At 38.0% G+C, this 26,603-nt stretch overlaps 1 long non-coding RNA gene across 1 annotated transcript; it reads right to left on the bottom strand.

The window, feature by feature from the left end:
• Positions 1-6,369: 6,369 nt before the first annotated feature.
• Positions 6,370-7,445, bottom strand: LOC110938910. Its single transcript, XR_002591805.2, has 2 exons — positions 7,221-7,445; positions 6,370-6,925 (listed from the first exon to the last, which is right to left on the bottom strand). It is a non-coding gene; the product is annotated as an uncharacterized LOC110938910 (long non-coding RNA).
• Between the last annotated feature and the right edge of the window lie 19,158 nt (positions 7,446-26,603).

Consider the following 26,603-nt stretch of genomic DNA (forward strand, 5'->3'; position numbering starts at 1 on the left):
TTATAATCAAATGCGATTTTGTTTGTTTATTAACCTTTTAACTGAAACATATAGTTTTATAAGATTACATATTGTTCGCAACTACAAATTTTGCTAGGGTTTATGGCTGGTATTTGATATCTATTAGGTTTTGCATTATTATCCAGTTTTCTTAATGATACCTGATAGATGTGCGATATCATATAGGGTTTTGTGAGGGTTTTGTATGACATTTGCGATTTCATATGATAAAATATTGTTTGTTGAATGTTTTTTTAGGTTAGATTAAACTTGCGAATGGATATAAAGGCACATGCGATTTCATATGATAAGTTAGTTTTAGTGTTTATGATTTATAAACATTGACTATTTTTGGTAATGCTTAAGTAACAAATGCGAATTCATAACTCATATATGCCAATTCATAACTAGCACATGCGAATTGATACCTAACACGTGCGAATTGATGACTTAGTGTACATGATTAAATGATAAATGCGATTTTGTAAGTGTTTTTTGACTATAGCATGCGATTTTGTAGAAATAGAATTTGATGATGACTTTGAAGGGCCAATATCAACTCTGATAAAAATTAACAAGAATAGAAAGAGAAGGATAGTTGAAAGTTCTGAAGAGGATGAATTTGTTAAGCCACCCACAAAAAAGAAAAAAAGATGAGAGGAAATCAAAGATACAGAAAAAAAAACATTTAGAAAAAGTTAAACCACATAAAACAGAACATAGGGAGTTCTTCAAATACAACAATGAAGCAATACTGCTGAGATGCCAACCTAACTCATACATGGATACTGTGAGAAGATTTTCAAAAAAACAGATTGATGAAGTGAGGGATATGAGATTTGGAGCTATTCTGGATATCAATATCAACCATATTTCGACACGATTGACATATTGGCTAGCCAGAAACTTTAACGAGAAGTTCGATATGCTAAACGTAGGAAAACACCAAATAAAAATAACATCGGAGACAGTTTACGAGGTAATTGGAATACCAAAGGGTCCAAAGAAGTTTGAAATAATAGCCGATAAGAGAAAAGTCAAAAAGCAGGAGAAAATTGAAAAAAGTCAAGAACCGGGAAATGCTGTCAGGGATACATTCATCCGCAAGTGGGGGGAAAACACGAGAATTACCCATGGCTTAATTGCAAATACATTGGAAAATCAAAGAGACGGAGGGAGCCTGTTTAAATTAAATTTCCTTGTATACTGGATGACCTTCTTTGCAGAAATTACAAAGGCAACACTTGCAAATGATAGATGTTTGCTTGGTGTAGAAGATGTTGAGGAAATACATAATCTAGATTGGTGCTCATATCTACTCGACACCTTGCGTCGTACACGAGCGGGCTGGAAGAACTATAAAATACAGTTCGTGGGACCTGTTGCCTTTCTTAGGGTATACATTACTACATTTAATAACATATTTGAAATACTAGTTTGTTTTGTTAAATAATTAAATGATCTTGCGATTTATACAGCTTCTATACACGCATGAGTACAACAAAAGGCTTAACCTGTTTGAGAGAGCCGTGGAGATACCGGTTATTTGTTATATCACATCTTCGGAGATTGATAAAGTCGAAGATCATATTTCGGATAACGGACCTCCATGGATATCAAGTGAGAGTGAAGAAGAAGAAGAAAATGAAGAAGAAAATGAAGAAAAAAATGAAGAAGAAGAGGGTCCTTTGACGGATGATTATACACTACGACCACTGGTTGACACCACAATAAGCTACAAAAAAGGACTGCGCATGCAGTACAGAACAAAGAAACCAGGGAAGAGCCAAAAGATAACGAGAACATTGATGATTTCATGCATTTCAGTTTTGAAATCCATGAAATGTCTCAGTTGAATCTTGAGTTTGGAGTTGGAACACAGACACATAAAATGATGGATTATTGCAACACCCCTGCTCAACTTTCACCATCGGTATTCTACGACACAGCCCACGAACGAGAATTAGAGGCTTCGAGAGCCAACAAAAAGGTAAGCGCAAAAAAAATTAATTTAACTTAATCAATTATATTTAACTTCTAGATTGATAGTATCTTAACTCGAAAAATATTACAGAATCTATTGAAAAAAATGAAAGCAAATGTCAAAAAATACCTTAAAATGGTTCAAGATGTTCAAGTGATGAACAACTTAGTTTCAGAAGCAAAAACTAAGTGTTTTTGGGATCCGGAGATTATGAAGGCTTGTAAGGAGTGGGATGAGACGCTTCAGAATAATCCCATTTGTGTGCCAACTGATTCGGTTCAAGAGCATGAAAATGCAGCCTCTCCTGTTCATCAAGAACCTGAAAATCTAGCTTGTGAAGTTCATCATGAAGTTACTACAAACGAAGAAGGTAGAGAGGATGAAGAAGTTCAAAAAGTAATATCCAATGTTTTGGTGCAAATGGCATCGGAAGGTAAAACATGCGAATTCATTATTAACACATGCGAAAACATGTAAAAAATTCACTAAATTTTATGCACATGTGAAACCTATAAAAACACATGCGATTCTGTCAAAAACACTTCAAATTTGATTTCGCACACGATGTCATGTATACCCCTGCAATTTTGATTCTACTGTATTAAATTAAATAATTTGTATCTATAGGTATACTGCAACCAGATGATGGAGGAGTCACAGACACCCTTATTGCAAACATTCAAACTGTGGAACCGGGTGTATACACTTACCAAACACCCGCCAAGGGTAAGAAAGCACTTTATGTTAGGAGAAAAATTAAACATCACAAATTATTGTATTTCTTAAATTACTCTGGCATGCAGAAACTGGTGAAAACGAAACTGTTATCGAATAAACAGTGAACTTGGCAGAATCTACACAAAACATCCAACAAAAAAGTTCAAGAAAAAGTGCCAGAAAAAGACCCTCAACAACCCGATACGGAACTTGAAGTTGAGAAGGAAAAGGAAGTTGAATGCCCTCAGGTAACGGCTGAGGAATTCAAATTAGTTGAGTTGGTTTTGAGCCTGGGACCCAGCTTGGAAGAAGATAAAGAAAAAAAACCAACTAAGGGGAGAAAAAACTCAAAGCCAAAGCAAGTTCCAAAACAAGTTATGCCAAAAGGGTTAAATGAACTGCGTAGACTATGGGGTGTTTACGGTGCGTCACATGGAAACGTACAAATGAGACCAAAAACCATGGGTGACTGGATTTGTCAAAGAAGATGAAGTAAACAACAGACATAATTCACAACTTCATCTCCTAAGGCACAGATATCTCAGTAAAATCATTCTATCGGAACACAATATGCATCGTCAAGAAATAATTAAAAAGGCCAATGCTTTCGATAAAAGGCCAGACAAAGAGAGGTATATAAGGGATTTGGATAAGATAACCCCAGATAGGATGAGTACATATTTTGGAAAGCCAAAGTAAACTACATTGATGATGGATTTATGTTACATATTTTAAACTTGTTAGTGTTTTTAATTTCACACATATTGGTGTTCTTAAATTGGCATTTGTGTTTTTTATTTCGCATGTGTTATGTTTGAAATCACATGTTTTACAATGAATTATTAAAATTTGCGAAATACAAGCCCATTACATAACACAAGATGCAAATTTATTGGAACATACACCAAAAATAAACAAAAGTTCATTCAAAAGATAACAGAAACTCCATTTTCATCTTCATCGAGCATCTTAATATAGTTATTGCACCAGCCAACTCTTTCAACTGTTTCTCATCCCTCTCACCCAAATCCACCATAAACATAACAACAATTTCTTTAAGACTACTCACTTGCATCTGAGATAGCAAGTTCAGAATTTCTTGTCTTCTCTTCATGTTTTCTGTTACACGAGAAATGTTGGCCTCCAACATCTCTTGACATGATTGATCCTCTTGAATTTGTTGCTGAATCCTTTTCCTCAAATCCTGCTTGATACTTGGTTCAGAAGAAGAGGATGTTGGTAGATCTGCCATTTTTTAATTGGATGTTTGCAATAGTGATAAAAACATAAAGTATATAATAAAAGAAAAATTATTGATATGAATTATTGAAATCAATTATTGAACTGAATTATTTGATTTCAATTATTGAAACGCACTGTGCGAAAATAAAAATAATAGTGCGAAATAAATAGCTACAGTTGATAAATACTTTAAGGTTTGCGAAGTCTCGAATTTAAACATGCGAAATTATATATTAAACTTCATTGTGTGCGAAATGTCTATTTTTAAACATGCAAAATTATACAACTGATCCATTCTTAACTAGTTGGATTATGTTAAAACATCACATGCGATATATCAAAACAACACATGCGATATAGTAACACAACAAGTAAAACCAGAAACACTTATCTTCAACCCCTCATTACAATCTAAAAAAAAAGCTTCAAATCAAATAAAACCCAGAACTCAACCTAATAAAACTATTGACGAATCCTAAATTGACGAATCAAGCATTTTCGGAAACGCGGTTCTGTGAGGAATCAATCAAAAACCCTACAAATCGAATTGATACGAAGAATAATTAAATGGGACGGTTACGAAACGAACTCGATAGCTGCTTATAGTTGACGAAATTCCATGATTAGCACTAGAGACGTTGGAATAGAATGTCTGATATACCCTTATTTACTTAAATTGAATCAGGACACGTGTATGGCTGTGGGTATCGCGTACATAATGTACGATAAGGAGATTTGTACCATACTCTTTACCTATATATATATATATATATATATATATATATATATACAGGAGAAGGATTCGTTAGGAACCACCCTTTATTGCGAGAACCGCGAGAATTAATGTGAACACAACAAAAAATGGCTAAAAAAATCTAAAAAACACAAAAAAATAATATTTTTTTTAACAAATCGCTACTTTTCGTTTATTAAAAAAATGTATTTTTTTGGAGAATAAAACTAGCGATTTTTATTATAATTTTTTTTTGTATAATGTAGATTTTTTTAGATTTTTAATGGGTTTAGCTTTATGGTATATATATATATATATATATATATATATATATATATATATATATATATATATATATATATATATATACAGGAGAAGGATCCGTTAGGAACCACCCTTTATTGCGAGAACCGCGAGAACTAATGTGAACACAACCAAAAATGGCTAAAAAATCTAAAAAACACAAAAAAATAATATTTTTTTAACAAAATCGCTACTTTTCGTTTATTAAAAAAATGTATTTTTTGGAGAATAAAACTAGCGATTTTTATTATAAATTTTTTTTTCTTGTATAATGTAGATTTTTTAAGATTTTTTTTAGATTTATGGTTTAGTTTTTAGCATTTAGCTTGGGAGGTGGGGGATTTGGTTTTTTTAGGTTTTTGGTATATCAAAATATTAAATTTTAAAGTTGGTAATTAGGTACATATTTTGAATCTTAATGTAATTTAAGGGTTACAAAACTAGTAATTACTAGGATTTTGCCCTGCCGCGCTTTGTGGCGGCAAATCAGTATATTCACATAAGTATTGAACACTTTTAATGTAAACAAATTCACAAATTTACGGCCAACTCGACCTGTTCTGACCCGTTACCTAACATTCCCCTCAGAACAGGTATCATGTACACGAAAAGATACCACTATGCCAGTTAGGCTAGGCAACTCAAGGCTAACAGCAACATTCGACGATCATCTCATATCATATCCGGTCTCAAAACCTGATAAAACGCAAAATCACAACCTAAGATATGTGTACTGCTAGGTTATGATCATTGTCTGCATATGGAGAATTATGGAAATAATAAGCAAAACTGACCATAACTAATGTGTAATGCATAGCAGGTTTGACCCAAAAAATGTGAAACCCAATTTATGACTACTGTCATGAAGTTAGTACAAATCTTTTCCCAAGGAATGCACTAATGTAGAAGGTTTGACTGCAATAAAAAAGTCAAAATGAATTCAAGATTAATATCATTAAAGTTTTAAGTGTAATTTTTTATAAGGAGTTGTCTAAATTTAGTAAGTTTGACGCTAAAGTCAAACTAAATTTACGACTACTGTTTGGAAACACTAAAGTGTAAATCTTTCTTAACAAATTGTCTAAATGTAGCATGTTGGACCTCAAAAGTCAAAACAAAATTCAAGATACAGAAAGTAAAATTGCAATTCTCTCTATCGGTCTAACCCCAAAGTAAACTAATTAATCCAATATTACCATCTCTAAAGTCGTAGTATATATCTTATATTAACGAAGAATTGTGTTAAAAATACCCCACTCTCTATTATTACGTTTGGTAACCCCTATCAAGTTGTCAAATCTCTAATATCTTTCATTTTGACGTTTTCATGGGGAGTCGACTAAAAGTTTAGGGCTAGTGGGCTACAACAAAGATATTACAACCACAAACATATCACGATACTGAAAAATTAATTTAACTAAAATCACACCACAATGACCAATCAAATGTAGCTAAGTTTGCCCAATTTATAATCCATAGAAACTGTTTCCTTTTATCTCTAATACCTTTTAACACATATAAGTAAACCCAACGTAATGTAGTGTAGGAGTGTGGAGTGTTGTTTCAATTAGCTTCCTTCTCTCACTTTCACAAACATTGCATTCTATTTATCCATGGAACAATGCAGCTCCAGCTCAACCATTTCTCTCTGTCTTCTTTTTTCCCGTACTTTCCTTTCATGGTGGTCTCCACCACAACAATCATGATGGATAACAAATGCACCCATCTAGCCCGTCCGGTAATCCAACCTTGTATCAGTCGGCCGGTTCTCGCCCTCCCACCGCCTGATCTCTGGGCCGTGTTGGACCGTTGGTTGCTCATTCGACTCCAGCAGCGGTAAATGCGCCACCATGGCTCAACTCTTTTGTAATGGCGCCGGCGGTACACCGCTGGAAATTCTAGTCGACATCACCCTCACCACCTATACACACCATGAGTGAATAAACCTACATATGTTCACCTACATCAACGACATGACATACATACATACATACATATGGATGTGTGCTCTACCACTGTAAAAGTGCTCATTTGCAAAGACAACATATTAATTTCCTTAATTTAAGCAAAGATGAAGAAATTTTGTCAACATAAATCAAACATATGCAACTGGATCAAACTTCCCCAAATCGAGCATAATCAATAATAAGAATAATAATAAGGTAAAGAAACTCTAGAACACAAAGAAGCCTTCATTAGAAGCAAACAGAAAACATCGGTTGAAATTGAATAGATACATACCTGGAGTTTGAAGACTTCTCACCCTTCGGTCATCGGTTTGTGATGGTACACGCGCCAAAGTACGGCCGGCTCCGCCGTAGCAAGGCCGTGGCGCCGTGTTTGGTTAGCAAAACAGGGTGGTCGGCCTCCTCTAGTCCTTTACTATCTCATCTCTGATCTCCTCCCACTCTCTATGCTTCTCTCTCTACAACTCTCTCTCATGCGAGTGGACGTCTGAAAAAAGGCAGAATATGAGGAAGGGATTAAGAATGACATTTGTGGAAGTTGAAGGGCTAGTTTTGTCGGTGGCAGAGTCCACCGACATTTGCTTTTAAGATATAAAGTAATATAGTTACATGTTTATTTAGTAATAAAATATGGATAATAATTTGTAGGATCGGAAACGGTTCACCAAAATAAACATAAGTTCTGTGTTTTGTTTCGTTTACGTGCGGAAACTGTAAATGAAACCGTAATCGTGCACCGCGTAATGTAAATATAAACGATTAAGATTTTTATTACGATTCAAATATCAACCGGATAAAGTTTTGGTACTACTTGACTCCTATTACAAAGCTCCTTTCGAACTCGAACTCAGCAAATGTGAAGAACTCCTTGAAACGCATGACTCTTGGCCTATTTATAGAAGATGTGACTCATGCGCATGACTCTGAAGCGCACGAGTTTTGCATTCATATTGATGCGTATGAGACCTACGCATATATCATGCATGTTGTTGATCAATGTATTATGTCTTGTACTTGTTCGTTGATCTCAGTTTACATTCTTCACCATGCATGCATTCTTTTATATTGTAGGGTTATTGGATTTTATCATCCCAAACTATCGACCTTTGGTCGTTGCCACCCGCAACTAACACTTTGACACCCGACACCCCCAACTTGACTTTTTGTTTGTGCTGGAACCACTCAGTTAAATCTCCACTAACCGGGTTTGTTTTTTATCCGACGTGGCACAAATTTGATGAGTTGGAGCTGATTACGTGGCGATGATGTGTCTTTAACCTTCAATCTCCATCTCTCTGCAGCTTCTTGGGGGGTTTTGCACTCTATCCAATCTGTAAGTTCACATTCACCTTCTTACACTCTTATTTACACACACACACATATGGCTTCAACTTTCTTTACTTCTTTTGATGTATCAAATTCACTAGACCTAAAAGTAAAACACCCTCACCCTTTCAATTATCGAACAAGATTAAAAAAGTCTCCATTTTCTACTGCAATTCCTCCAAATCACCCCCAAAATCACAGGTTCCAGACCTATCAGAAGAACCCAAGAAGCAAAACCCATCTTTAGCTGATCAACTTCAACCCTTATCCACAACAATCCTTTCAGACACCCCACAAAAACCCACCCAATTGTTGAGCAAACCTAAGTCAATCTGGGTCAACCCCACTAAACCTACACCCTTTGTTCTTAATCTTCAAAGACAACAAAGAACTTCTTATTCATATAACCTATAAATTATGGACCTTAAGTTGTTTGCCAAGAAGCTTAATGAGTGTGAGAATAATAAAGATGCTTTCTTGAAGATTCTTGAAGATATCCCACATGCACCCACTAGAGAAAATGCAATTTTGGTGCTTAATAGTTTGAAACCATGGGAAAAGACTGTGCTTTTCTTTGATTGGCTTAAAACCTAAGAGTTTTTTCCTATGGAAACTATATTTTATAATGTTACTATGAAGTCTTTGAGATTTGGAATACAGTTTCAGCTTATTGAAAATCTTGCTGTTGAAATGATTGATAATTAGATTCCGTTGGATAATATTACGTATTCGACGATTTTTACTTGTGCGAAAAGGTCGAATCTTTTCAATAAGGCGCTTGAATGGTTTGAAAGGATGTATAAAAAAGGATTGATGCCTGATGAAGCAGGAGATGAAGGTTAAAGACACATCATTGCCACGTAATCAGCTCTAACTCATCAAATTTGTGCCATGTCGGATAAAAAATAAACCCAGTTAGTGGAGATTTAACTGAGTGGTCCTAGCACAAACAAAAAGTCAAGTTGGGGGTGTCGGGCGTCAAAGTGTTAGTTTCGGGTGGCAACGGCCAAAGGCCGATAGTTAGGGGTGATAAAATCCAATAACCCTATATTGTATCATCAATTATGCATCTTGTTGTATGGTTGTGAATGTATTACTTATCTAGATCTCATATACCCAAACGACTATAACAAATCCTAGCAAAACGCTAACGAAACCTCTATCGGGGAACACATTACACAGACTCAAGACTCTATCCACACTATGCTTATAAGATTTCTAAGCTCTAGACATAAACTTTACTAACAATCTCCCCCTTGGACATAGCTAGAAATATGTGATTTTAAGTCTTGATCTGTCTTGGATAACATCTTCCAATGAAACCGTAATCTCCCCTTGAACGATGCTCTGAATATCTTATAAGATTTAACTTCGATGATCAATCACATGTATCCACATACAAACAGTTTCTCAGCAGTCTCGTTGGTCCGGCTCACATTCAACATTATCAGATTTCTATGGAAAATTTTTTATAGAAAAACTTTTTGGGTTTTTAATATTGAATGCAGAAATGTAAACATACTAAAATGTGATACTTACAGTTTAAACATAATAAATAAATGGGTTATTGGATTTTAACACCCCCAACTATCGGCCTTTGGCCGTTGCCACCCACAACTAATACTTTGACACCCGACACCCCCAACTTGACTTTTTTGTTTGTGCTGGCACCACCCAGTTAAATCTTCACTAACTGGGTTTGTTTTTTATCCTACGTGGCACAGACTAGCTTACATGGACAAGATTATGTGGTGATTATCTTCTCAAGCTTAGTCTGAGTTTCCATAAAAATATTCAACCTCTGAAACTCAAAACTCCATCCTCTGCTTCTCCAACTTCACCATCCCCTGTTGCTTCATATTTTCCATCCTCTCATAAATCTGTCTAAACCGAACAATTGCCCTCACTGATCTCTTATACGCCTTATTCTCCATCCTCTTGTACACCTCTCCAAACCGAACTATCGCCGCAATTACTTATACGCCAAGCAGTGGTTTAGCGGCACGGCGAGATGGTTATATATGACGCCTGAGATTATGTTTACACCAGGTATCGGTGACGACGACATCTACAACGGTATTGGAACAAGAGCGTGCCGCGGGGTATAGGGTTGCTTCATTATGTTGATGGGTAGAAGAGGTGATAATCCATCCTTTACATTCTATCCATAATCATGTCCATTAATTTCATCATGATAAACATTGAAAACATTGACAAATTTCGTCCGTTCTGATTGTGTCTTAGTTGGTGGTGAGTTGAATGGATACAGTAAGGTTTATTGTAGAACAATAAAGATGGTCACCAGCCATTAATTCCGTCATTGAAGCCATTAACATACTCTTTGTGTTCATTTAACATCAATTTGTGTGAAATTAATGAAATAACTTCTAATTTCTGCTAAATTTGTTCGATTTTGCTAGGGTTTTAGGTTAGGTGAGAATGGCATCTACGAAGATTAACACATCACGGCGACAAACGGCGGATGGAAAAGTCATCTCCGGCGAAATCATTACACAATTTTAAAGTCAGATTGTCGCCGGCGACGGCATACGAGGGTGACTGGAAAAGTTTTCTGGTTGTTGAGTTGTTTGGGGTTAATAGAGAAAATTGAGAGTTTGTATATATAAGGTGTTTATCTGTTCTGCTGACATGGATATAATTTTGCCTACATCATCACCATGTAATCAATTCCAACTCATCAAATTTGTGCCACGTCGGATAAAAAACAAGCCTAGTTAATGAAGATTTAACTGGGTGGTGCCAGCACAAACAAAAAGTCAAGTTGGGAGTGCCGGGTGTCAAAGTGTGAGTTGCGGGTGGCAATGGCCAAAGGCCGATAGTTGGGGGTGATAAAATCCAATAACCATAAATAAATAAAACAAGTTTAAATCTTTTGAAAATGAAAATACAATCACAGTGACTTTTCAATAAGTTGTGAAAGTTCACAGACACACCGGTTTCTTATGCTTTTCAGCATTCAACAATTACCGAGTATGTACACAATCACGAAGGACAAAACTAAGTACTATGCTTTCAACCGCGTTTCCCACTAGAACTAGGCTTTTCTATTTGGTTTGTATCGTTTTCGCAAAACGACTAGTCTAACGGAGCCTACCGACACATCTTTAGTGAGATAGTTTAACCATTTTAAACAATACAAACCTTTAGCATGCACTAATAATCCACTGATGTACTATCATTCCTCCTTTTGCAACGATAATCTCATTTTAAAATTTTTCAATGTTTTTGGCACTTTGAAAATTTTCTATTGTATTGGCCTTTTGAAAAATTTATCAATTTGTAATGATATTTTTGAATATTATCAAAATTTTGAATAATATTTTGGGTTATTGGATTTTATCATCCCCAATTATTGGCTATTGGCTGCCGCCACCCCAACTATCACTTTGACGCCTGTCACCCCCAACTTAATACTTAGTGTGTTCTGTCACCACGTTGTTAACTGATTACTAACTTTTGATCTTGTTACTATACTTTTGAGGGTGTCATAGGGATCTTAGGAAGGTTTTAGGGATCCTAGGACACCCCCAAAAATATAGTAACATGATCAAAAGTTAGTATCAGTTAACGACGTGGTGACAAAACACACTAAGTGTTAAGTTGGGGGTGGCGGGCGTCAAAGTGATAATTAGGGGTGGCAGCGGCCAATAGCCAATAGTTAAGGGTGATAAAATCCAATGACCTTAATATTTTTACCCCCTAAAATCAAAAATATCTTTTTGAAATCGAAAATAAGAATCTTCCACTTTAACCAACAACGAGTTTTACGAATGTGAATGCGAGACTACCATTTTCTTTGTGTGGAACACTCAAACCCTTTATCTCATCTCCACTTTTCACTTCTCTAACCTTTGCACGAATAACCACTGCATCTGAATATACTTTTGTACACAGGTTGGTTATCATGCACATGTAAATGAACATAATTAGTTTCGAATTGGCACCCAATCCATATTGGATTTGAGTTGACCAAATTCATCGACATAAGAAACAATAATCCATTCACAATCCCTCTTATCATCGAACAATTTAGAAACTTCTACCATAGTAGAAATTTCTTCTGAAAACTTAGCTTTCCAACTTTGCTGTGGTTTCAACACTATTTGATAAACAACTTTCTTTTCAACTATTCTCTTTACTGACTTCTCTTCTGTTCTAGATTTGTATCTGACGAATACGTTTTACTTGAATAATCACTTTTAGTAGTGTAAAACGATTCTTCAGAACTGTTATCTATATCAACGGTCGTATCCGAGGACAAAATCGTTTCTAGATATGCTCTCGCATTCTTCCTTTTCTTTCTTAACTTGTCTTTCTGCCCTTTCGATAACTTGAATTTATGCTGTAACGCCCAGATTTCCTAATCCGAAAAGTAATGTTATCATACTATTATTTAACAAAATTCGGGCATAACTCGTTCGTATTATGAACAATTCCCTGTATGACCAACTTGTAAGAACTTAAATATGACACAACGGAAAATATGAGCCCAAAAATTTCTTTCTTAAAAAGTCATATTAACTACATGAAGACCCAATTACAACTTGTAATACATTCACAATGTTACATTATATCAAGACTTCATGACCTATTTAAAACAAACTATGTGACCTTTCTTTCCCGTACAACCCTTGCTCTCAACTCGATCTATGTCTGCTTCACTTCGCTAGCGGTAGAGAAAACCCGAACGGCACCTGTTGACACCACATACAACCTAACCATTAGTCATTAACACACCATATAACATTAAACTATATAATAGAAATTCGTAAAGCTTTCTATGGGGTAAACGTGGAATTGTCCAAGCGCTTTCTTAAAAACTCTTTATCCAAGTTCGGTTTCATTCCTTCATGAAACTGACAATCTCATACCTGCATTACATTCCAACTCAAAGCACAACATTAGTAATCGTAAATACTCAAACGCCTTGATAATGTTCTTACATACGTCTGTAGGATCGATTTCAACCTAAACGAGTCGTTCGGAAGAGCTCAGATCCGTTTCAGAGGCGGAAACAAAGAAACGGACGTGTACACAGCTAGAATCCCACTTTAAACCTCTTGTATATTGATTTTACAGCGTTTACATTGACAAGGAACACCGGCAATACCTCGGTATCAGATCTGAACAACGTTACAAATGAAATGACATTCAACCTATATATACTACTTCTGGTCCGCTTATAGAGACAACTACCATAAAAGCGAACCATACATAACCGTATAAGCGAACTCACATAAATTTGCCATAAAAGCGAACCATCCTTGTATGCCGTTCAAGCGAACCACTCAAATGCCGTATAAGCGAATCTCTATGTTGACTTTCATATGAAACTTCTCTTTGTATTGGACCTTTTAACCAAAACTTCTCATTGGACCTTCAATTGGTCCAATCAACACAAATGGCCACTTTAACACTTTCAAAACCTTTGATCTTTTGTCGTTTACTACTTTGATGATTATAATATTGTGATGATCTTGAATTTTGAATATTGATGTAATGATGCAACATATGATGATGTCATCATATGATGTCATCATCAAAGATGATGACATCATGTTTGATCCAAAACCACAACGAACCCGAGACTCGATATTAAGACGAAGACGACAGATGACTGCACTAACAGACTCCCCCTTAGATGTTGACGAGTCTTAAGTGTCGAGTCTTCAATGACTTCAGTCTTTATCAGTGTAAGCATCCTCAAATCTTTCTCTTCTCTTTTCATCATCACCAACAGACTCTCCACGCACAATCTCTACTCAGATGTCTTCAGACTCCCCCTTTCGATATGCTGGGATTGCAGTCTGGCACGTTGTAATCACAAAGTCTTCAGGTATCGGAACCTGGTTTTCTAACACTTCGAAACCTGCACATCCTTTACCCAAAAATAAATCTTCCGATGATAACATGTAAAAATCTAATGAGTCACTTGCAAAAGTTATACAATCAAAGAATGATTTTACAATGTTAATCTTTGAAGAACCACTTGAAGATATATATCATTTTGTTATCAAAACCAACACACTCTCCCAAACCATTTGTTCATCATGTTTAGCACCCGGAATTTTGAAAATCAACTTTTCAATATCAGTTGTCGAAAATCTTTTTGATTTTTAAAAAAAAATTATGCTAAAACACACTGAAAAACTTTTTGGATTTTTGACACAAGAGAAATAAAATGCAATAAAGAAATATTTACAAACATTATTTTTGTGAATTTGTGTAAGAGGATCATATCAGCTTATGAGACAAATCACCAACACCGTTAAGCTTCATTTCATTTTAAGTTCTAAACAATTTACCTAGATTGTCAGTATACTGGTCCACTTAAATTTTCACACAAAGTTCAACTGATCCGAGATACGATATTAATGTTTTAAGAACTTAAACTTATCCGTGTGTCCCACTACTTGAATATACTCCCGTATCCAGATCCCAATATTTAGTCTTACAGGTGAGTATACCACAGATGATATCTGTAAGGGGTTAGGTGCGAAACCGTGAGAGCTCAGGTCAGAACTTCCGTTCAGCAGAGAGATGACGGCTCGACTTTTGGTGGGTCCCCTTTAGAGGATCTTTTTTACAACAGCAATGACTATCAATTTTATTATTTCATCGATTTGCTGAGGGCGGCGCTTTTACAAGCATTTGCAGAAAGTATTATCCGGGGACTAGGTCAGTACTTCCATACAGCAGAAGTCCCGGGATAATACCCCAGATATCACTGAGCATAAAGACCTAGTATCTCAGAATAAGGGACCTTTCAAACAAGATTTCAGGGGTTACCTATATATCCAAGTTTGTGTTAACCCACAGAACAAGCAAGTTTGAAATTTAGGTTTATATATCGTCATAGTTTATTAAATGTGCGAAAACCTACTGACATATCCACAGTAAGATTGTTTATCACTTTTAAACTTTCCAATTCTTTAGCATGTTGTGATAGTCCGCTGATGTACTATCATTTCCTCTTTTTCACAACAAACTCATTTTTGGTTTTATCATGTTTTTGTCTTTTTCAAATTTTCTAATGTTTTTGGATTTTCTGAAATTTTCTACTCCCCCTAAAATGCAAACACATTAACGAAAATTGAAAACAAACTGTACAGAAACATGACAACCGATATCAAATCGCATCAATTCGCCATTCTCTTGGCATAAACAATCAGAACTTCCCCTATCAACAAACTATTTTCTCATTTAGATTTCAAAACACTTAAGTTTGTTTTAATCAAAATGATTTTTCTGGAAAATAAGTTTGGTTGATTTTACCACTTGTAGATATATCAATACTAAGTTCGGGGATGTGGTTCATCATTTTGTCTCTCAATCACTTGTAGGAAAATGCAAGTACAAATTAATGTCCTTGATTTACCATATGCACAAGTTATGCACAATCAAATATACTAACCACTTGTAAACAAACACAAACAAACCTTTTTTACCGTTTGCATGATTGACATTACCGTAGTAAATTCCTCAAGAAAAATGCCGATACCTGCTCCTCGCTTACCAACTTGGAAGCTCCGGCATAGTCCTTCAATCCTGTAAAAATTTTGACAATTTCAAACATTTTCAAATCATCCTAATTAAACATGAAAGATGCTGATTCCTGATCCACGATTACCAACTTGGGATCTCCGGCAAGTCCGGTGTTTTACTCAAACATAATGTCCACCCAAGCTTCACCAGCCTTGGGTGACTTTGGAACACATCTGTCCCACCAACATTTTGATTTATAAAATTCTTTAGCACCTTTTACCTTCTTATCAACCATCTTCCCAAAAACATGTTTGACTTTCCCGTTGAAAGCCTTCTCAACATCAAATTCTCCTTTATTAGCGAAGAATTGATTTGAAATCTCTACCTTTCCAACTTTCTTCATCAAATTTTCTTTTGACAATTTCGGAAAATTCTCATCGTTCATCACAGGAACGGAATTCACAATCCTTTTATCACCCAATGACTCCTCTGATTTTATGGAATCAGATTCATTGTCAAAACTACTTTCAGACTTTACAACCCATTTTTGTTTACTCAAATCGACTTGTCTTTTGTAAAAACGTTTTGAAGTTTCACCAACTTCCAAAGTCGATTTATCAACACATTTCTTTTTCATATCAGAGTTAGAAATCACTCCCTGTTTTGAATAAATGGACTCTTGGCAGTTCCAAGCAATGTGTCCAACTTTTTGACACTTGAAACAGGTTCTTCTATCAACTCTCGAAGCAAACTTCCTCACATTCTTCTTTACTCAAGAAACTCTTGATTTGACTGTTTCAAGAAGGGTTTCTTCTGTTCATCCTCTGAACTTCCTCCTGAAACAAATTTTGTTTTTGGTTTATAAGTTTTCTGATTTTTATAATTTTCTGAAGAATTGAAACCAAGACCTTTCTTTTTGAGATTACCATTATGGTTTGGATTCTTTCGATAACCTGAACCATAATCATAACCCTTTTTCTTGTTCAATCTCTGTTGAACTCTTGAAGTGTACTTTTTAGGTTTTTCAATAAGATTTAAATCTTTTATTTCAGAAATATTAATTTCTGTTAATTTGAAAACCTGTTTGATCATTTCAGTTTTGACACTTCTTATTGGGAATTCCTCATCAGAATATAATTTGTCTGAATCATTCAATGTATATGCTACTTTGATTGATTCGTCATTCAAATTAGATTTTGATAACAGGAATTCTTTATTGTAAACCCTCTTAACCGGCGAACTCGGACTTTTCTCAGACGAACTCGAACTATCAGACTTAGACTCCGACTTTGACTCTTCATCCATATCCAACACCTGATCGACAACTTTCTTAACTAACTCAGACTCATGATCAGTGTCAGACGCTGTGAATGTAACATCAATATTGTCTGGTAATTCATCAGTGATTTCAGACTTTAATTTGATGTTTAGAGCCTTGTCTACTTGTTCCTCATTTGGTATCCTGGGGGAATAACTCTCAAAGATAGGAGGCGGACATCTGTTATACTTGACACTTGGTTTCTTACCAGTATCCTTTTCTTTTTCTTTCTTCTTGAACGCTTCAAGACCTGCAACAGTAGGATAAACACGATCAATCAGATAATCACAAGTAGTATAACTCAAAAGTAATCGGTTGATCCTTTCACTCTCGATCTTCTCAAGTTCCAACTCCTTCTTCAAGTTAGCACAATCTTCGATATAATCATTAATGACACTTTGCTTTGTCATAAAGTTGCACTCATCTTGTCATTTGCTTTTTCAAATTCTGCATTTGCTCTTTTCAAACTGTCAACTGTCCTATTCAATACGTCGTATGACTCTTTAACATACTTCACATCGGACAGTAAGTCTTCCTTCATTTTCTCTAACTCAGCAATCTTTTTATCTTTTTCTTCACAAACTTTGCAAGCTTCTGAACATTTCTCACAAGGCTTTGTGACTTCAACCACCTTTTCGACTTCGACAGTCTTTTCAACTTCTACAATTTTCTCGACTTCGACAATCTTTTCTATTTCAACAATCTTTTCAACAATTTTCTCAACTTCCACGAGTTTTTCGACTTCGACAATTTTATCGACCACTTTCTCTATTTCAACAATCTTCTCTATTGCAATCTCAGCAGTTGCTTCATCTTTTGTTTCTACAGCTTCAGTCTTCGCCTTTTCATCAGCGAGTAACTTTGTTGCTTCTAGCTCTCTCTGCAATCGAGCAATCTTTTTCTGATTCAGCATCTCAACTTTATCTGCATAGAAAAAATTAAAACTGTCAGGATCAATGCTTTTTCTACATTTGTTAAGATACTCTTCCTCATCATCCGTATCAACATCACTTCCAAGATCTGGAAATATCGGAATCCTTTTCTGACAATCCTCATTTTGATCTAGAATCCTGGTAACTAATGCCACATCTGGTTTAGTTCCATTGGGTATATACTTATCCCAGCTAAACCCCTGTGCAACTAACTCATCACTTTGATCTATGATCCCGTAATAAGCTTTCCTATTGGCTTCTTCAATCATTTCCCATGAGCAGTTTGCGGTTCCTTTTGTTGAGGTTTTTGATGAAAGATTGATTTCTGATAATAGTTGCTCTTTTCTTGACTACCAGTTGACTCTTGGTTCTTACATTCTCGTTTAAAGTGACCTTTTCCTTTACATCGGAAACAGGTAACCTTCTACTTGTCAAATCCAAGTGGAGAAGCAGCCATTCCTCGAAACTCGTCTCTGCCAGTAATCTGTTGAAACTTTTCAGCTCTCCTGCAGGCACTAGCTAAGCACCACTTCACATCCATCAGCTCTAGCTCTTCTGCATCAATTTGGTCGTAATCTTCTTTTGTGAGCATTGGATTGCCAATCCTTCCGGCAATCAGGCTTTCATACGACTCTAACATGGCAACAAGAGATGCCATGTGTTGCTTTGCCACCTCAGGAGAAAGATTTTGACCATTCTGGATGTTCAGTGTCACATTGCACTGCAGATTTGTAGAGTTTTGCTTTTGAGGGCTAGATGTGTTGTTGTTTGGATCAAAGCTTGAGAATGATGAAGTAGATCCACCACTTTGAGTTGTAGTACTTGCTTTTGGACTTGCTGAACCATCAGCACTGAATGCGGTACTAATCTTTGGACTTTGACTGGGAGTGGTCTCAAACTTGTTCCCTCGATAGTACAAACTGACGTCTTGCTTTGCATTTGGATTTGTCATGATAGCTGTCTTTTGAATATCCAGCTCCTGCTCTTCGATTTTCTGAATAAACTGAGCCAAATTCATACTCTCAGACTTTCTCATAAGTTTCACAACCATCAAATTGTTCCCCACTTATGTTGTGGTAACGCTTCAGCTAGTTTGTCGACCCACTCATCGTCCTCTTTCTTTATATCCAACCTACCCATTTCCAATACCAAATGACAATACCTATCAATGGTTTGTTTCGTAGTTTCATGATCGAAAGCGGTAAACATGTCAAATGATTTCTTCAATAATGCCTTCTTGTTGTTGATCATATCAGCACTCCCTCTGAATTTCTGAATCAACGCTTCCCAGATGGATCTAGCAGTTCCGTTATGTTGAAGTAAGACAAAGATGTCTTCTTTAACTGCTTGCTGAAGGATGCTGATCATCTTCTCACTAGTGTACTTCAACTTATCAGCTTCAGTAAAATCATTGAAACCCTTTTCCAAACCACGTTCATTCTTTGGCTTCTCGTAATCTTTCAGTAAAGAACACCATGCTTCAAATCTGTAAGCTTGAACCCAGTTCTCGAATCTGTTCTTCCAACCTTGAAAATCTTCAATGTACATGAGTTTTGGCGGTTTTTGATGAGTGCCCGTCTCATTCTCATTATACAACGCTTCAGCAGTGGTTACAGGGGCAACGGGTGTCGCGAACGCATTGTAGAACTCTTCAGCCATGTTTCAGAATGCAGATGATGCTTCGGGAAATTCCAGAAAACACACAAGCAAAAACACAATCAGTTTCAAAATTTATAAATTAATGAAAACGAACTGGTACTCAAACTGGTGAATTTTCTGTGCGGACTGAATGTTGACAAACTGTACGGACTGAATTTGATACACTGTGCTGACTGAACTTGATGTGAATTGAGTTTGTTGTCAAAACACGCGAACTACTGTGACCCGGATTAAATTCAAACAACCAGATCCACTACGGACGAACTGATGGACTTTTCAAACGACGTGATGAACTTTTGACAATTCTGAACTCCAAACTGTACGAACTGGAACTAACTTCCAAGCGAAATAATTTCTATCAAACGGATCGAATCTTTTCAAGCGACTTGAACACACTAAACTAACTCGTGAATATTATTCTTTTGAATTTTGAACTTGGGCCGTAACTGGGCTTGAACTAACACAACCAAAACCTTTACCCAAGTGCCGACAATTTTTAATATGAAACACACTTGAAACTTTGACTGAACCTCATATTCACTTGATGGATCTGACAACAATTAACATGGGCCGACAACACATAAATGGGCGGTGCAAGATTGGGTTTATTGGGCCGAAACTTTAATTGGGGCAGTGCACAATATGGGCGGCACTTTTTGTCAACAATAACAACTATTTATTAGATCTTCAAACTTAGTGGGACGGTGCAATTGATTGTGACAACAGCAACATCAATTCAAACTTAGTGGGGCGGTGCATCAATTCAACAACACATGGGCTTCAGTTAATTGGACCGAATTTTAACAATTAACAACATTAAAATAGGGCCACGTGAACAACAATAGAACCGGTTTTTAACAACAATAAGGCTGTGATTGGACCATATACTTTGTATGGGGCGGTGTATGTGACAACCTGTATTTCGAGCCTATCTTTGTGATTAATGTAACGTATGTGAACGTGTTGTGATTATGTGAACTTTGATTTATTGAATGCTATGCTGGATATTATGTGCATGTTTGTATGTTATTGAATGTTTGTGTTAAACGAGCCCAACCCGATCGCACAAGCCCACTTGGGGGCCGTATTTCTTATATTCGGACCAAAGGGGCAGCCTATGATGGGCCGGCCCACTCCCTTTATACGAATGACACATAGAGGATGGGGTATACCTCTCATTATTCGCAAAAACACTTCACACACAAAACCCTACTTGCTCTCACCTCTCTCTCGAAGCCGGCAGCCCTCCTCTTATTTGGAGCCAAAACTTTCTCGTTTGATCATTGTTGGTTAGTGGCTTTTGTCTTGTGCTATTTATGATTACATATTGTTTATATGATTATTGGAATGGAATATGATTAATAACTTGGTGAGAATATGGATGCATGATATCGATATCATACATACATAGATAATGGATGATTCATTATATACTGATTTATTTCTGACATTGCACATGATTCTTAAATTGGCCATAATTGAGATAAGTGGTATAGAAGATGATAGTAATCGGTCCAATAGTATTAGGACTAGGAGTATGATGGTCGGCCACTGTGTCCTATATATTGCACGAGATTTGCATAGTGTGTACATGTAGATTGGCGGCATGTGTATTGTCAGGGAAATTAATGATCAAATATATGTGTGTACATGTAAATCAAATTGTGGTGTGTCGACTATTTGAGTTTGTCGCTTAGTATGCATGTAATCGGCCCATGCGATCTCTGTGTTAGTTCAATTATCAAGTTAAGAAATTAATAAATGTTGCATATCTTAGTTTGGTCCAATAACCTCTTGAGGTGACTAACAGTGGTCGGCCACAATTGATAAAAAGTTTCGATTTGATGGTTTTCTTCACTGAAATGATGATGACTTGTTATGATATTGGGTTCATATTAATTGATGATTTATTTGTTTGATCGATTAATTAGTTGGATGGAAATTGTTTGCATTGATTGATAAATCTCATAAAAAAAGGAAACAATATAACCGACTAGCATGATTGGCGGAATATAAAACAAATCGCACACGATCAGATCTTATCACATAAGCTTTCTGATCGCACAAGATTGTCCAATCGTACAAGCTTGACTGGATCGCACAAGATTAAAACCAACTGTTTTGGGTCGCACAAGCTTTGGGCTTATTCACAGGTTGGGCCGGGGTATTTAGTGGGTTATGTTAGTGAGTCGCACAAGATATATTGTAATCTTACATGATGTATGTGATCGCACACGGTTGTTGAACTTGTGCGAGCCCAATCTCTTAATCGCACAAGTTGAATACGTTATAACTGTTGAACGTGATGAAGCGTGTTTGCCATGATCTGTATGTGTTTCTTATATGCTAACTTATGTGTTACCTATGTACGCTACTTGAAACCAAAACCTGACTTGTATGGTAACCCTGTTAGGACGTGGTTGACCACTCATAGTCCAAGAAACCCTTTTTGTGTATCTGCCGAGCAAACCAAGGTGAGTTCACACAGCCAAGGCATGGGGTTCCCGGGTGGGAATGGGATTGGATGACTTATTGTATATATTCAGATGGTAGAACCTCACGATAAGATACGGCTAGACTAGTAACACTTATTGAACTGATCTTCGCACACCTGCCAAGGGTTGGCCGCGATATTATGACTGACTTCGCACACCTGCCTTAGGAAGGCCGCGAACTAAATTCACTAATCTTCGCACACCTGCCTGGGAGGCCGCGATACAAATAAACCTAGTCTAGAATACTTGGGAAGAACATCCCTTAATCTTCGCATACCAGCCTGGGAGGCCGCGATGGAAACTAATATGATACATGACATAACGAACGAACATACTACTACTCACACTGTACTATTACTGAACTATTAACTGTGAACTCGCTCAACTAGTTGTTGACTCTCTACTGCATGCCTTGCAGGACCTTAGGTACTTATGGAGCTTGCACAAGGAGGAGCAGGTCGTTGTGGGATATGGATCGTAGACGTTATGATAAACAATTGAACTTATAACTTTACTTTGGGTTTTCATATTATGCTTCCGCTACTTAATTTACGTTTTGTTAAACATCAATCATGTCGTGATGAATTACATTAACTACTTTTAATATTAGATGCTATGTTCGATATGATTGGTGGCTTGATCTTGGTCATGTCACGCCTCCAAGCGGTGGTACTCCGCGTGTGGATTTTGGGGGTGTGACAGATTGGTATCAGAGCCATTGGTTATAGAGAACTTGGTTTTAATATGGGAAAAACGTTTTATTAAAACCAGACTATAACCAGAACAGTGCTCTCAGCGATCCACAACGACGCTTCGCTCCACGTGCAAGACTCGACATCCTAGGTAATATGGATTACGTTTATTGCCTGCATGTTAGAACTACATAGAACTTTGCTCGTAGTACGCTTAGATACACATGACTCTATTACATGAGAATACTTATGTGCTTATACTCTTCTGTCATCGCACTACTCGCGAACCATTCTCACTTATGCTACTTTTACTACTCGATCATGTCTGGACGTGTTAACATGACTCAAGCCCAGTTGACGGCTCTCATTAACGAACAAGTTGCTGCGGCGCTTGCAGCCGCACAAGCAGGAGGTATAACCTGCTATTCCAAACCTATCCTAGGATGTTAGATCTTACTCTCGTGACCCAACTCTCGCGCTTAACCTTGACCTATCTTTCTCGCGCAACGGGTCAGAACGCACAGCAACCTGTCTGCACTTTCAAGAACTTCATGGACTGTCGTCCAAGCACATTCAGTGGCACAGAAGGAGCAGTGGGACTACTCCATTGGTTTGAGAAGCTCGAGTCGGTATTCGAGATGTGTGAATGCCCTGAGGCTTGCAGGGTCAAGTACGCCACTGGTACTTTGGAAGGAATCGCGCTAACCTGGTGGAACGCGCAAGTACAGATCCTAGGGTTGGCAGCTGCTAACGCCACCCCTTGGAACGAATTCAAAGAACTCATCAAATGAGAACACTGCACACGTGATGACATCCACAAGTTGGAGGTGGAGCTCTATCATCTGAAAGTGACAGGGTCGGAAATCGAAGCTTACACGAAACGATCAAACAAACTGGCCATCCTGTGTCCAACCATGGTGGACCCTCCAATCAAACGCATCGAGTTGTACCTCAAGGGTCTAGCATTAGAGATTCAGAGCCACGTTACATCGACAAACCTCGACAATATCCAGGACATTCAGCGTTTTGCTCATCGCCTCACGGATCAGGCGGTGGAACAGAACAAGCTACCAAAGCGCATCAGTGCAACTACTACTGCTACTACTACTCCTGCTGCACCCGATGACAACAAGCAGAAATGGGATGGGGATTCCAGCAAGGGTTCCGCTACCGTTCAGTCTCAAGCACAGCAGCAGCGCAAGAATAGTGAACACCAGAGCCCGGGTCAGCCAACTTCTGGTGGTCAGGGGCAGGGTGGATATCGGGGAATTCACCCACTGTGTAACAAATGCAACAGACACCACAGTGGTTAGTGCAACGAGGGACGTTGCCAGAGGTGTCTAAAGATGGGCCATGAAGCTAAGGATTCAGGAGCCCACGGCCTGCAAATCAGAATCGCCAGCAGCAACAGCAAGCAGAAATCCTATGCAAAGAAAAGATTGCTCGTATTCCTCATTCTGGCCAAGAGCCTCTCGAAATTCAAGGCGACAAGAGTGGTGCAGTGGTTGGCATCATCTCCTTTCTAAAGGCTTAGAAGTGTTTGCGTAAGGGCCACACTGCCATTCTGGCACTCGTTACTGATGCATCAGCGAAGGAAAAGAAATTGGAAGACATTCCAGTTGTACGCGACTTCTCTCAGGTGTTTCCTGAAGACTTACCTGGTCTACCGCCTCATCGCCAGGTTGAATTTCAAATTGAGCTCGCTCCAGGAGCAGCACCTATAGCTCGAGCACCGTATCGTTTAGCTCCAACCGAACTGGAAGAACTGTCAAAGCAGCTACAAGAGCTCTTGGAAAAGGGCTTTATTCGTCCAAGCTCTTCGCCATGGGGAGCTCCAGTATTATTTGTGAAGAAGAAAGACGGTACGTTCAGAATGTGCATAGACTACCGTGAACTGAACAAGGTGACGGTGAAGAACCGTTATCCTCTTCCACGTATAGACGACTTATTCGACCAGTTGCAGGGGTCGAGTTACTACTCCAAGATAGACTTGAGGTCAGGGTATCATCAGCTGAGAGTCTGGGATGAGGACGTCTCCAAAACCGCATTCAGAACTCGCTACGGTCACTACAAGTTCCTTGTCATGCCATTTGGGTTAACGAATGCGCCTGCCGTATTTATGGATCTGATGAACAGGGTGTGCAAGCCGTACTTAGACAAGTTTGTGATTGTCTTCATCGACGATATTCTGATCTACTCCAAGAGTCAGGAGGAACACGAGCAGCACTTACGTCTTATCTTGGAACTTCTTCGAAAGGAACAACTGTATGCCAAGTTTTCAAAATGCGACTTCTAGCTTCGTGAAGTCCACTTCTTAGGCCATGTGGTGAACAGGGATGGGATTCATGTCGATCCATCCAAGGTAGATTCGATCAGGAACTGGCCTGCACCGCGTACACCAACGGAGATACGCCAATTCTTTGGTTTGGCGGGATACTATAGACGGTTCATCAAGGATTTCTCAAAGATTGCTCAGCCGCTTACACTACTGACACAGTAGGGTGTCACCTACCATTGGGGTAATACTCAGGAAACTGCTTTTCAGCACCTAAAGGATAGGCTTTGCAGCGCACCTATTCTCTCTTTACCAGAGGGCACGGACGATTTTGTAGTATACTGTGACGCATCCATCCAGGGTCTTGGATGTGTGTTAATGCAGTGCGACGGTCATTGCTTACGCTTCGCGCCAACTTAAAGTTCATGAACGGAACTACACAACGCACGATTTAGAGCTGGGAGCTGTTTTTTTCGCACTTAAGATATGGCGGCACTACCTGTACGGTACCAGGTGCACAATTTACACCGATCACAGGAGTCTCGAGCATATCCTTAAGCAAAAGGATTTGAACATGCGTCAACGAAGATGGGTCGAACTTTTGAACGATTACGAATGCGCTATTAAGTACCATCCAGGCAAGGCCAATGTTGTGGCTGACGCCCTCAGTTGAAAGGACACCCTACCTAAGCGTGTGCGAGCGCTACAACTTACGATTCAGTCCAGTCTTCCTGCACAGATACGAACCGCTCAGATAGAAGCATTGAAACCCGAAAACGTCAAGGCTGAAGCCTTACGCGGCTCAAGGCAACGAATGGAACAAAAGGAAGACGGCGCCTACTATGTAACGGGGCGTATTTGGGTCCCACTATATGGCGGATTACGGGAACTTGTGATGGATGAAGCACACAAGTCTCGCTACTCGGTACATCCAGGGTTGGATAAAATGTACCACCATCTCAAAACGACATACTGGTGGCCTAGCATGAAAGCCCACATTGCTACATACGTCGGCAAGTGTTTGACATGTGCAAAAGTCAAAGTGGAATATCAAAAACCAGCGGGTCTACTTCAGCAACCCAAAATACCGCAATGGAAATGGGAAGAAATTTCCATGGATTTTGTTACAGGCCTACCCAGATCCCAGCGTGGGAATGATACTATATGGGTGATCGTGGATCGACTCACCAAGTCTGCACACTTCCTGGCTATTAAGGAAACGGATAAGTTCTCCACTCTCGCAGACGTTTATCTTAAAGAAGTTGTTTCGAGGCACGGGGTGCCCACCTCCATCATTTCGGATCGGGATGCACGATTCACGTCAGAGCTATGGCAAGCGATGCACAAATATTTCGGCTCACGGTTAGACATGAGCACAACGTATCACCCTCAGACGGATGGGCAGTCTGAGCGAACGATCCAAACTCTCGAAGACATGCTTCGGGCATGTGTTA

This window comes from Helianthus annuus, chromosome 5, assembly GCF_002127325.2.
Source record: "Helianthus annuus cultivar XRQ/B chromosome 5, HanXRQr2.0-SUNRISE, whole genome shotgun sequence".
NCBI lineage: Eukaryota > Viridiplantae > Streptophyta > Magnoliopsida > Asterales > Asteraceae > Helianthus > Helianthus annuus.